This window comes from Amblyomma mixtum, chromosome 5 (genome assembly GCF_055824585.1).
Source record: "Amblyomma mixtum isolate Tamu chromosome 5, ASM5582458v1, whole genome shotgun sequence".
NCBI lineage: Eukaryota > Metazoa > Arthropoda > Arachnida > Ixodida > Ixodidae > Amblyomma > Amblyomma mixtum.
Genome location: NC_143016.1, coordinates 157,525,412 through 157,539,117, shown reverse-complemented (window position 1 = coordinate 157,539,117; position 13,706 = coordinate 157,525,412).

The window sequence follows — 13,706 nt, the reverse complement described above, 5'->3', positions numbered from 1 at the left end:
TGGCTGTTGTCATTATTGGAAACAAGTTCCGCTCGTGCCTGTATGGACGTCCGTTTACTATCGTGACCGACCTATTCTCTATGCTAGATCATAGGCCAGCGGGATCAGTGTGGTCGTTTGTTGGTTCGGCTCTGTGCCTGCCGGAATACGACTTTTCTGTCACTTACAAACGTGGTCGCCGACAAAGCGATGCCGACTGCTTGTCGCGCCATTCGTTGCCACCTACATCTAGAAAGGAGGAGGACTTCGATGGGTGATTGGCGTCGCTCTCCCCATCGTTCCCAAATAGTGAAGCCTTCAGGCGCGAACAACAAGCGTCCTCGCATTGCGACCTAATCTTGCTGCGGCCCAAACGGGAGCATGGTCTACGCCATTCACCGTTGAAGACGAATCCTGTAGAAGAACTACTCCGTCTATGGTGCCTCCATGCTTGTGGTTGCACCAGGATATCTCCGGAATGATGTGCTGCACGCCAAGCACGACGACATGGCATTGGGTTACCTTGGCTGCTTCTGTACGCTGCACAGACTTTGTCAACGCTTATATTCGCCAAAGCTGTACAAGAAAAGTAAACAATACGTCGCAAGCTGTGACCAGCGCCATGTGTAAAGGCTCCCACAACTCCAGCAAGATTCAACAGCCGGTCAAGCCACCATACATGCCTTTTGAAAAAGTTGGCGTCGACCTTTTTGGCTCGTTTCTAAGTCTTCCGAAGGTCGCGGGTTGGATATAGCCTGTGTAGATTTTTGGACGTGACACCTGCAAACTACAGCGTTTGTAATAACGAAAGCAAGGAAAGTGTCGTCCTTTATGCTGTACTCTATTATTCTTCGTCTTGATGCGCTCCGTGTTATTATCACCGCTCGTGGCAGGCAGTTTACTTATGAGGACGTAGAAGAGCTACTTCGAATGAGCGGCCGAGGCAACCGCCAGTTCACGTCTTACCACTCCCAAACGGACGTTCTTACAGAGAGCACAAACCGTATCCTCACCAACATGCTATATGTTTCGCGTCCGATCACCGGAACTGGGATGCCGTGTCACCATTCGTGATCTATGCCCACAATATCGGGAAGCATGAGGTGACCGGGTATTTTCCTTTCTACCCGCACAATTTCAGGATGCCGGGCTCTTTTCTGGACACTATCTTCCGCTTCTCGCTTCAGAAAGACCTTTCCACCTATCAGTTATGTCGCGCTGAAGAAGCTCGACATCTAGTCCTCTTGAGCAATTTTTCTGCTCAACTTCGCTTAAAAGAGCACTTTGGCGAGCGTTGCGTTGCGACTACATACGCTCCGAGAGATTTCGTGTGGCTTTGAACACAATTGCGCAAGCTCGGTCTGTACCAGAAGTTTTCTTCTTGTATTCTGCCTTTTCATCATTCTGGGTCGGTTAAGCGATGCCAACGATGTCAATAGTGGGCTGGGCAGCAGCACAACGGACTCACTGCCCCATAGACATCTTCTAGGCACTCATCGTGGATACTACGCCTGCGCCGGCATCAGTGACGTCGCATCATTGGCTTCCACCGGCGGGTATAAGAAGCAGCAACCTGACGTCGGGAATCAGTGAGCTCGGCAGCAGCACATCGGACACAATGGTCAACCCATTCTGCTTTTTAATGCAGGTTAGTTCATACTTACATGCCAAATGCTATCACGGTGATGGTCGTTTTCTACTGCTGCTGTCTTGCCCACCTAGTATAAGAAATTAACTTTTGGATTTATGTTCATTTAAGAAGAGCCTTTTGAACTGTGGCGACATCGAGTAAAATCCAGGTCCTACTGATAAGAAAATGTGTGAGAAGATTCTTTCGGGACAGAGTGAAATGACAGCTTCCGTCAACAACATTTTGACTAATCAAGGAAAGATTGATGCAGATATTGCAGGACTGAACGAAAAGATGAAATCGTGAGATGTTCAAATGGCGTGTTTGAATGAACTAAACAAGCAAATTTGTGTGTTAAAATCAACAACGACTGAGCTGGACGATAAAGTGACACACCTGCAAGACAAGGTTTATGAACTAGAAAACAGGAGCCGGAAGAATAACTTTATTTTGTTCGGAATAAAAGAGGAGAGCGATGAAACTGCTTAATCTCTTACCCCGGCGGTAAACGATACGGTGTTCCAGGAAAAATTAGATGTTACTCTTAAAGCCTTAGATGGATGCCGCAGGCTTGGAAAAAAGAGCGAAAATGGTCGCCCGGTAATCATTAAGTTCTTAGACTACCGCGAAAAACATTGTCTTAAAAGCGTGCTATAAGCTGAAGGGAACAGAATTTTCGATCACCGAAGACTTTTCTTTCAACGTTCCAAATATTAGAAATATTATGGGAAAGCTCAGCGGAAGAAAGACTGAACAGAGCGAAGGTCAAGCTTTTTTTTAACAAGCTTTCGATCATTGATGTTTTAGATCTTCATTATTATAGCTTTATGCACTGCACTTCTAGCGTGGATGACCTGTGACTTGTTTTTAAAAACACTGTTTGTGACTGCATTCAGTGTTTTGTAGCAGTTGAAATGAACGGCGGCGCAACAAGGACACTTAACAAGAGAGGGGACACCGCATGCGCACACTACCAACTGTTTATTGCATGGAAAGGTGGCATATTTAAACATACAGCTCAGGCATGACACTCATCGCATTTTTAGCACAGACCCAACACGTGGAAAAGAAACAGCAACATCAGGATAAAAGACAAGAACCCTTAACCTCTGCAGAAAAAACTAAAAGATTTTGATAACAGAACTTTGAGCAGGCCATCTCGTAGCAAAAGCAGAGTCAACAATCGTAGCAAAAGCAGAGTCAAACAAGAGAAGCAAAAGCAGTAAAAAAAAAATATATACAATCGTAGCAAAGGCAGCGTCAAACGTATAAAGCAAAAGCAGTCAGAACCCGAGAAACAACAAAACGAAAAAAAATTACCGATGATTACGTTACTTTCTAATGCGAAATTTGAGCGCAGCAAATAAGCTGTTTCACCTTTTCGATAGTGAGTCAACCCCAGCTGCGGAGTTGGTTTCAGGGACAACGCCGCCGATGCCGACACAAACAATATGATACCCTCGCTTCCGCAGCGCTAAGAACCAGGTCTAGCCGTGGGAAGGTGGTCACGTATTCGTGGACGTGCCGGGGCCTACGTGAAATAACCGGCGCGTCGGCAACTGAAGAGCACCCTATCCGCCACACAAGAACAGGGGGGGGGGGGACCCTTTCCTCCTCTTTCTGCATGGCGGCGACGGTGTTCTATGCAGTCACGTTATCTTGACTCTCTAGCGGCGTCAGCGGCATCCAGCGGTATCAGTCGGTCGTTATCAGTCGGTCGCTGGTAGCGCTGGGGGGATGAAAGGGGGGCGGAGCTGGTTACGAGGCCGACGCCGACGACGACGCGAAACCCAGGAACGGACGCCAAAGAGCTGCGCTCTAAAATTAGGAGTCACTTTGGCGACTAAAGTGGTGCAAGGCGAAAGCCTTAGTACAGCATTCTGTCACGAATGTGGTTGTGAATGATGAATCAAGTGCTGCCAGCGAATGACGCGTCCATTGGCTGTCTGCGTGTGTTACTGATGTGTGGTTAACATGTTAAGCTTCGCCTGTAAGAGTGGAACGCGACAGCGTCTTGCAACGCTGCCAGGGAGTCCACAGAACGCCATCGCCAATTCGGCTGTACGCCTTGCTGGACGGTAAATTTATTTTTTGAGGAAAGGAAATGTATCTCTCTCGCATATCTGGGTGGACACCTGCACATCGCCGTAAGGGAAGGGGGGAAGATGGGAGTGAACGAAGACGCCGTATTAGCTAGACGCGCCTTTGTTCATTCCAAACCATTCAGCTGGCATTACGGAGTGGCTAGCGTGCTCGTATCGCACTCCGGAGACCCTGGTTCGATTCCCCAACTCGACCAATTTCGTTCTCGGTTTTATTGATTTATGCGGTCTAACTAGAAAGGTTAATTAGGCTATTTCATATTTATATTCTTGCATTTCTATCCATCGTGTTCTGTCATTAACCTGTCAATTGTTGGAACTGTCTAGGATGTTCGACACAACGTATATGAAACGAGCAACGTCTTACTGAGTGGGGAAGTGCGTGGTGGTTGAGGGAACGCGGCTTCGTACTTATCTGTTTTTTTTTCAGCAGCGTCTCCTTCCGCAGACGCTGTTGTCGCTGCGGCGCGCGTCTTTCTTTTCTTTTATTCTGACCTCTTCATTCTCCTCTATATTAATTAGGCTAATTGATTAATTAAGCAATTAACTAAACTCAGTCCAACTTAGTTGCAGCATCACTATACGATCCCTTTGATTGGTTGCATGGTTACTAGCCAAAGTACAATTGGCCCCATTTGAAATTCGCGCACTGTGACGTCACGAGCATTTCGACCAATTGAAAAGCGTGACATTGGGGGCGGAGCTGGTTACGAGGCCGACGCCGACGCCGACGACGACGCGAAACCCAGGAACGGACGCCAAAGAGCTGCGCTCTAAAAAACAGTAACAAAGTTAACAACCCGCCTAAAACAAACAACAGACGGCCGCTAGAAATGCAGGGCTGAAAAGATGCACAGCACATGGCGTTACAAAAAACTGTCAAGAAAGGACACTTCATTTCTACGGAGGGATACTGAGGAGTCACTAACACAGGTGCTTCCCTTCTTATTGATCATAAAGGCCTCAAGAATTTCGCGTGCCACCTGATCGCGACTCCTGCCGAGAATCCTTATTCCGTTAAGCACTGGCTCACACTTGCAATCTTTACAATGTAGGGGCAAATTCGACCCTCCTCCGTTTTCTAACGACTTTTCGTGTTCCCGTGTTCTGCCGTTAATGCAGCGACCTGTCTGGCCTATATAGACCCCCTCACAGGTCAGTGGGATTTCGTACACCACTCCGACGGCACAAGAAACGAAATGCTTGCCGTGCCTCTTTCCGCACATGGCTTTCTTCTCTTCGCTGATCCGCGAGCATAACCCGCTCAGCTTTCTTGGCGCAGAGAAAACGACAGGAACGTCGTACCGGCCAGCAACTTTCTTCAAGTTGTGCGCCACACGGTGTATATAAGGGACCACTTCTGGTCGCTTTGATCCCGGCTTAGCATGGAATTTTTTCTTCTTTCCTTTCATTTTTTGAAGGAGGGTCTCCGCTATGCTACAAACAACAGAACACGGGAAGCCAGCCATTTGAAGCCTTTCGATCTGATTGTTAAAGCTAGCCTCAGCCATGTGAGCACAGGACTTAAGCAATGCGGACTCGAGGAAAAGTGAAGCGATCGCCCTTTTTACTGTCTTAGAGTGCGCTGATCCGTACGGAAGAAGTTCTTTTTTTGCTCGTGGAGAATACATCCAACAAACACGTCCTTCTAAAAACTTGATATTAATATCTAAAAACTGCAAGCTGTTGTTGTCAGGAAGTTCGTGAGTAAAAGCCAGCCCTTTTCCCTGTTGTCTGAAAACGGATAAGATTCTTTCCACTGTGCTGGGGAGCGTCAATGCAGAGTTAGTACTTTTTAGTATTACCAAGAAGTCGTCCACGTATCTAAAAATTCGCAGGACTGGGCCACTGTCAAGGGAAGAAGCTAAAGCACGGTCAATAGTTGATAAAAATATATTACACAATGCAGGGGCGACACAGGAACCGATGCAGATGCCTCTTCTCTGCAAGTACATTTCAGTTTCAAAGGAAACAAACGTAGACCTTAGGTAAAATTCTAGAAGTGATAAAAAATTGACGCTGCCTTTGCTACGATTGTATATATATATTTTTTTTACTGCTTTTGCTTCTCTTGTTTGACTCTGCTTTTGCTACGATTGTTGACTATGCTTTTGCTACGAGATGGCCTGCTCAAAGTTCTGTTATCAAAATCTTTTAGTTTTTTCTGCAGAGGTTAAGGGTTCTTGTCTTTTATCCTGATGTTGCTGTTTCTTTTCCACGTGTTGGGTCTGTGCTAAAAATGCGATGAGTGTCATGCCTGAGCTGTATGTTTAAATATGCCACCTTTCCATGCAATAAACAGTTGGTAGTGTGCGCATGTGGTGTCCCCTCTCTTGTTAAGTGTCCTTGTTGCGCCGCCGTTCATTTCATCATGCACCAACTCGCCCCTCAGGCCATTCTTCTTTTGTAGCAGTGATCACAAGTCCGGTAATCACAATCCCTGAATTACGCGAGAAACTTTGCAAATGCAGCGCAAGCTAAACGACTGAAGAAAAAATAAAAAAGTCAAGCTCAACCAATTTAGAGGCAAGAATTTATGAAGCTTCAGAGAAATTAAAACAGCGCATTGTAAAAGATAAAGAAAAATACTATAATACGCAACTTCCGGCTTTCATAAAAAGTTTACCTGAAAAATTTTGGCAATCAATTGCACCAGTTTCTCGTTCTACCAATACGTTTATTATAAGTGGCCAATATGCAAGTGACAGTGTCCAGGTTTCCTCAGCATTAAACAACACCTTGAAGAAAGTTTTCACAAAAGATGACGGGCGTCTCCCACCCTTTAGTATGTCCGTTCCTTCCATGCCGGATGTTATAATTTCTGAAGAGGGTGTTTTAAATCTATTCTTAAAACCGGATGTTAAGAAATCACCTGGACCAGATGATATTCCGAATACCTTTCTTAAACTGTATGCAGAGTGGTGTTCCAATTATCTGTGCGTCCTATTCATCGATCTTTGAAAGAAAGTGTTTTACCGTGGGATTGGAAAACTGCTCGAATTAAGCCTTTGTATAAAAGTGGAGAGAGGACGTGTATTGAAAATTATCGCCCTATTTCATTAACTTCGACGACGTTCAAATTATTAGAACATATCACTCATAAGCATCTAACTAATTTCCTCAACGAGCATAATGTACTGTACGATGTACAACATGGGTTCAGACGAGGGTATTCAACATGCACTCGGCTGGTCGAGACGATCCATGATTTTGCAACAGCAATCAACGAAGAAAAACAAACAGATGTTATCTTATTTTTTTATTTATTTATTATTCCTCAAAGGTCCCTTTCGGGACATTACATGAGGGGTGGGGATAACACGGCAAAACAAAAATATTATACATTAATAAGAAATGGACAAATATTACATTGATGAATGGGCTTCCTCGATGGTGGTCTTGAAAAGTCGGTGAATCATGATGGTGGCCACTTCAGCAGGGAGGTTATTCCTGTCATGGGCAGTCTTTAAGAAAAATGATTGCTGGAATGTGGTGGTATGGGCACGTTCAGGGTAAACAGCGTTCGGGTGGTTATGGCGGGAAATGCGATGGACACGTGGAATTAATTGGTTGGCTTCTGTAAAGTTGTGGAAGAATTTATGAAATAAGCAGAGACGTGCTGTGTTCCGACGGGTGACTAGTGTAGGCAATTGCAATCGTGATTTCAGACCTGAGATGCTGGTATGATAGGAGTAGTCAGATGAGATGAACCTCGCGGCACGATTCTGAACAGACTCAATGGTATTAATTAGGTTAGTCTGATGGGGATCCCAGACAGAGTTAGCATATTCAAGTTTAGGTCTGACGAAAGTCTTGTAAGCGAGCGATTTGAGAGAACTTGGTGCTAGAGCAAGGTTGCGCCGAAGATACCCAAGGACACTGTTTGCGGAGTTAGTTATGTTGGTGATATGGAGAGTCCAAGTTAGATCACGAGAGATATGGACGCCTAAGTATTTGTAATGACTGACGGAAGAAATTGGGCTGTTATTAATAGTGTACACTGGCGCGATGAAGTTGGGGCGACGGTGAAAAGAAATCAGTGAGGTCTTTGAGATATTAAGAGACATGAGCCACGTGTTACACCAATGTTGCACTTTTGAAAGGTCTTCTTGAAGAGTGACGATATCTGAAGAATTTGTTATGGGGCGATATATGACACAATCATCAGCAAACAGTCGGACGTTGGAAGAAAGACTAAGTGGAAGATCATTAATATATATTAGGAAAAGAAGGGGACCTAGTACACTTCCCTGTGGGACGCCAGACTTCACAGGTGAAAGAGATGATGAGTGACTATTAGCATAAACGAACTGATGACGGTCAGTTAAAAAGGCACGAATCCAATTAACGATGAAGGGGTGCAGATTCAGACGGGAGAGTTTGTGTATTAAGCGACCATGAGAAACTTTATCGAACGCCTTTTCGAAATCAAGGAACACAGCGTCACTATGAATATTACGGTCTAAGTACGAGTGTAAATTGTGTAGGAAAAGGGCAAGCTGTGTCTCACATGAGCGACCTTTAAGGAATCCATGTTGATTAGGATGGAAGAAATTTACAGAAGTTAAAAAGGCAGCAACATGCGAGTACAAAATATGCTCCATGATTTTGCTTCATGGACTTTCGAAAAGCTTCGATAAGGTTTCGCACAGAAAACTACTTCATAAACTCATTTTTATTATAAATAAAAACAGATATTAACATGGATACGATCGTACCTATCTGATCGCCATCAGTTCGTCGAACTACCTAAAACCCGCTCCACCACGTTCCTGCCGATTCTGGCGTTCCCCAGGGATCAGTCCTCGGCCCCTACTGTTTTTGATAATTATTAATGATATTTTAATGACCTGTCAGTAGGTATTATGTTATATGCAGACGACTGTGTGCTGTATGAGAAAATAAGTTCGACTAACGCTCTAATTAGGCTGAAGAATGATTTTGCAAAAATAGTTTCTTGGTGTGAGAAGTGGCAAAAGTCGATTGGTTTTGAGAAAACCGTATGTATGAAAATAACACTTAAAAAGGACCCTCTTCTATATCACTACACTGATAATAATAACTTCCTTCATGAAGTTTCAGAATATAAGCATCTAGGCCTACGGATTTCTGATAAGCTCTCTTAATTAACCCAAACATGTGGACTATGTTTCAGCAAACTCTCTCCGAAAGCTGTTTTTCTTACTACGCTCGCTTAAGTTAGTGACGCCTGGTACACGCCTCCTTGCCTACAACACTATTATTAGACCAATCTTAGAATATGCAGTCATTACCTGGGACCCGTTCACAAAGGCAAACATAAACTTGAAAGAATCCAAAAGAAAGCAGTAAGGTTTATACATAACACTTCATCAGTCAGTGATCTCCTCAAAAAAAGCGGCTTACCCTCTATGCCTATGATAAATCGCATATGTCGTTTAAAATTTCTCTTTCAATCAATTAATAATAATTGCACAGTTGACACCTCTAATGTCCTTACTTATTCCTCGGGGTACCAAACTAGAAATCGTCGATGAAAAAACAGCGCAAGGAACGGGACGAAAACACGAAGGAAGAAGAATCGTCATTCTCTTTCAATAACGCCATTAAATTTGCGAGTTAACTGTTCAAAATATTCTTTGTTTTTCGAAGGACCATGACTGATTGGAATAACCTCACGGATGATGTTGTCAGGCTGACATCATTGCATTTGTTTGAAGAGCACTTGAAATGATTGTTGTTGAAGATCTTACCGCGGTGTTTTCTTGCTGATTTTCAATGTGGAATTCTGTTTTGTTCGTGTGTGTCTGTATTTTTGTATCTTAACACACTGTTTCCCACCTGCTATGATCTTGTGTACAAGATCGCAGTATAAATAAATAAATAAACTACGTCCTCGCCAAAGTTACCACAGACAGTCCCGCTCTCGCAAGGCCCAAGTAGCCCACGTGGCTCGTCTCAAGCTCTGCCACTGTAGGCCACCCTGCCTAGCTCGAGGATGAGCTTCGTCTGCCACCGGGGAAGTTGTCACAAGCTAAGCAGCAGCCTCGGTAGAAGAGGAACCGCGGTAGGAGAGGACAAGGCTGAAGACGCGCGAATGAAGTTCGCTTGGCTGCCTGATCCGGTTCCCGTAGTCCGCCCAGCATTAAACTGTAAATGAGCCCATTCTATCCGTAACAATATATTGTCAACATTCGCTGTTTAGGGCCGATTTCCAATACTACCGCCAGCGTTTAATGCTGAAAGACTAGGAAACGATTTTTTCTTCTTTTCAACAAAAAATAGCTTCGATGGATGGCACCATCTGCGGCAGCTACGGTGTGAAGGTGGCGCGAGGAGAGAAGCTCGCCAGGCGCACCTTGAGCTATTAAGCATGAAGTGCATTTATCTCCCTTTGTCGGCAGTGTGGTGACGTCCCGCGGAGACTGAGAGCCAACATCCGGGCACTGAATTCCACTCATCCGGGAGTTTTAACGAGAGCACCCGCGCACCGTACGAGATTTAACGAGAGTCTCTAAGCCCTCCTACAGGACCGGCATACAAGCGCCGGTAGCTCTCCAAACGAGTTACAAAAAAATAACTGCTTCCAATGTCTGCTCAATGTTCATCGAGATATAACTCGAGGTGTGCATTTGATAATGCGCCGAATTATAATTTCCGACTTCCAATAACGCGTGCAAAAAGCACATACATGCCACGATACACTTCGCTATCATACGTGATCTGTTACGGGCTTTGAGAGAGGGCCGCTTAGAGCAAGAGGGGAGCTCCAGGGCGAGAAAGGCTTTCGGCGGAAAAACTGCTTCCGCGCCGTCCCCAAAAATGGCGCTGCGGTCCCACACTCACGCATGTAAAAGACCGGCCGCTGGGCCTTCAGCTCATGACGTTTCCCCCTTTGGCAGGCAGATGTATACACGCTCGCGGAGTATTCGAACGCGCTGCATATACATTCTTGTCAGGCCTGCGTCTCGTCGTGTCCGCGTACGCTTCTGCACCGTCCTGCATTTCAATGGCGCCACCGTCACAGCTGCTTAAGACGAGCAATGGAGCCTGATGAAAGGACAGGTAGGAAGCTTCTTGCGGAAAGCGATCGCTTTGCGAATGATACGCCTCAGCAGAAGACTGCTCGCCCCTGCCGACAACGCCAGGATTATGCGGCCGCTCCCGAAAGCCCGCAAACATTTCATGCTTACTCTACTCTCTGTTACGGGAGAGTCTGGGTTTTTTGGTGGACTGACACAGGTACGAACGCTCCGCCCCTATAACATTGCATTTATGCTAAGAAAAACAGTCAAGTATAAAAAGTTATTCTCACTTGTTTTAAGTTACTATTGCTTCGCAAGTTTTACCTATTTGTGAGGCGATGTCGAATAACATCAGTGCACATCGAAAGTTGCCATCGTTGCGCAATCAGAGAGAAGGTCCTCAATTTATGTTTGGCGAAACTTGATGGTTTATGGTGTGGTTTGGTTTATGGGGTTTAACGTCCCAAAGCGACTCAGGCTATGAGAGACGCCGTAGTGAAGGGCTCCGGAAATTTCGACCACCTGGGGTTCTTTAACGTGCACTGACATCGCACAGTACACAGGCCTCTTTGGCGAAACTTGAAAAAGACCGCATACGCAGGTAGTGTTTGCTATTCTTTGCAGCAGTGACTGCGTAGCTAAGGATTTCGGGTGCTGAGTTCGAGGTTGCGGGTTCAAGTCTCAGGAGCCGCGCTTGAATTTATGTTGCACTGAAATAAAACGCCTATGTACTTTGTGATCTCAGTATTATTCAATGACTCAGAGTTGGCCAGATCTATTTTACATTCTGTGAATAAAGTTTATTTTGTCTCTCTCTCTCAGCGCAAACGCAGCGTCGGTGCGCTGAACCCCGCACGCTATGTATTTGGACCATTGCGGCGAGCACTGTGACAGCTGTGTGACAGCGAAGGGCTCGGCAACGCGGTATTGCAGCTGCTCTACCAGTGCTCGACAGAAGTTGATTTGCAGCTAGAAATAGCAGTATCTATGCGATGTGTGACGACGGACGTTTGGCCCAGGGATCCGTGACCGAAATAAAAAATGTCGCTGTACGACCGCAAAAGGCTGGCAAGGGCACTGGCATATTCGGGACGCAGGTCAGAATATTATGACTATTGGAACTATACTAACTATACATATTATTATGTATAGTTAACTACACTATTTCTGTTATAACTGTTATATATTATAACAAATTATAACTATTCCCACTGGCTGCCGTGGCACCTTCACAGGTTGCAGGCGAGGGTATGTATTATCAGCTATTTTTATAGAAATTTTAAGATATACAGAAAGCGAAGCTCACTTGGTGGATCCGAAGGAAAAACTGGTGTGCAGGACATTTTTAGATTCGTTAATCCTTTGAGGTGTTACCGTTTCACTCACTGACATTTTCACGCTATGATTGCATGATGGAAAAAATGTGTTTCGCATATAGCTTCCTCATGTGCAACAAGACCCGACAATTATTTCGCGAAGGTAAATAAATCCTAAATCAAACAGAGTAACTATATGCGAGAAGTGAACGCAGGATTAGATTTGCCTTAGGGTAAGCAGGTGTTTCATATAGAGGATTTGCATAAGGATAACTACCGCAGGTGTTTCATATAGAGCCGGCGCCGGCAGTTAGAGACGACGATGTTTGTAAAAGAGCCCCATGCCAACTTAAGAATCGCCGACCGCTCTTATATTTAAGGCCGCATTTATCTCTGACCGTTTAAAATAGTCAACGACTGTCATTTTATCTCACCTTTGAATGTGCTCTGTCTTTACATAGATGTCACACCTGTAATTAGACAATAGCTGGGAATAAAAGTAACTGTATACGAATGCCTGAAACAGACGATTAGCGTGAAGCTATCTGCACAGCTTTTTAACTCCGAATCACCGTGCATAAAATTTTAACGTGACAGGACACACCTAACACCCACTAAACATGAAAACACACCTCTAATACAAAACGGTAGCACAAAGTACAAAACGGAGCTCCTAGAAATCGCCGTCTGAGGAGAAGTGATGAATCAGACGTATTCCATATGTACGTAGTGATAATAATTGTGAAAACTAATGAGCTGCAGATTTATACACATCCTCCTCTTAACTAGATTGGAGAGGCATGAATCAGTCCATGAGGTCTTCGCTGGCCAAATGCTGTTCGCTCAATATTGAGATTAGTTTTCCTGCTGAAGTCGATCGCTTTCGGACTTCTTGTTTTCCACATTCTCTTGTTCAGGCGGTTGCTGAGTACATGTTGAAGCCCTTACGCCCGAGTTCAGAGGATTTAAGGTTGGATACATAGTTCGAGGCGATCAGTTATGTTCACGAGGTCTCGTGCCGCCTGAAGAGGATTCAGGGAAAGATTATGCATTGACTCTCTTTTTTCTGCGTCCGGCAAGCTGTCCTGTCTTTGCAAACTAACCAAGAGGCATAAATAAAGGAAGGTTAAGTGTGGCACCATGCAACCCCCGAAACAGGTTTTGCCTAGCTTGCAGAACGAAGGTCATATACTAGATTCCGCTCAGCTGTGGGAAGGTACTTATCTATCAAACAGGCCACTGCGGTAAAAAACAGTTCCTTGAGCAGGCCAATATGTTAGCCGAAGCACGTGGACAGCACCCTCCTAACCACTGTGAGCCCTGCAGGCATGACAGTGAAGATGGCTCGCCGCACTTATACCGAACAATGTTTATCGATGATGCGAACGAAAGAAAGGAACGCGAAATTGTTGAAGCCTTCCATACAACGGCACTTAGACCTGACGAAATGATTAAGTCAGGCTTCCTCTTCTTTTCCAGGAAGGAACTGGAATTCGAAGGCATGACAAACTGGTTGTGCTTTTGAGGCAGTGTTTTTGGTGTGCATGCGCTTTGTTCTTGAAGATGGCAGGAGGTGTTGGCGCAATATACACATTAGTGCGCACTCGTCCTGCATTCTTCTACTCTCCTTATGTCCCGTCCTCTGTGAAGTTTTTAGCTTTATAAGTTCACATGG